Below are 1,105 nucleotides of genomic sequence, written 5' to 3' on the forward strand. Positions count from 1 at the left end.
ATTTTATCTACATTTTTAAAAGTTTTATGCTAAGACCGTTTTTGTTTTTTTTTTTTCAGGTAAATTGTCAAAGTAAAAGAATGTTAAGAGGCACAAAGTGAGTTCATCGGGTGATGGTGGACGTTTTCTACCTGATGTGACAGAAAGTAGAAGAGTTGTGAGTCTGTTGTGCGTCTCTTCTGCATCTCGTTGTGTCTTGGTTTGTGTCTTTGGAGACACTTCTCATGTGTTTGTGTTTTTGCGTCTCTTTCTGGAGATCTTTACCTGTTCACCCATCTGCGGGTGTTTGTGTGTTTGCCGTGAGTTTAACTATTTGATCAACTTTCCTTTGTGTGTTCATTTCTGTGTGTTTGCATCTCTTCGGCGTCTTTTGTGTCTCTGTCGTCACTTTGCATGTGTTTGTGTTCTTTATGTTGAGATGTTTAGTTGTTTGCAGCCGTCAGGGCTCCTTCTGAGTTTCACTGTGTTGGTGTCTGTTTGCAGCTCCAGTTTTTGTGGGTATTTTGTGTGTCTTTGCAGTTGTTTTGCATCTATGTACTTCTGTTTTAGTTGTGTCTGTTTGCATCTCTGCAGTTTGTCTTCATCATCGCTTTGGATCTATTTGTGTTATTTTTGCTTCTGTTTCTGGTCATTGTGAAACCATGTGTAGCTGTTTGCCTCGTTGTGTGCAGTCGAGTGTCTTTGCAGTAGTTCAGTCTGTTTGCTTCTGTTCTAGTCTCTTCTGTCTCGTTGTTGCATCCTAAAGAGCTTCTGTCGTTTCTGTTTTAGTCGTGTTGTGTGTATGTGTTGCTGTTGCAGCTCCTTTCGCTCATTTTGAGTCAATCTTCAGCTGTTTGTGTCACTTTGTGCATCAGTTTTGCATCTAATTGTGTTCATTTTGCACGTATTTCTCATCAGTTTTGTGTCTTTGTTTGAACTTTGTCTGCTTAACTTTCCAACAAGTTCCGTCTGTGACCCTGTAAACCGTCAGTAATCCTTCATGGATCCCAGTCGGCTCCCCGAGGAGTCGCTGCTGTGTGAAGTTCCCTGAAACCGAGGAGGAGTGAGACCTCTGAATCTGCTGTCAGACCTGCTGATGTCAGCACACACACACACACACACACAC

This window comes from Stegastes partitus, unplaced genomic scaffold (genome assembly GCF_000690725.1).
Source record: "Stegastes partitus isolate 25-593 unplaced genomic scaffold, Stegastes_partitus-1.0.2 Scaffold2560, whole genome shotgun sequence".
Lineage (NCBI taxonomy): Eukaryota > Metazoa > Chordata > Actinopteri > Pomacentridae > Stegastes > Stegastes partitus.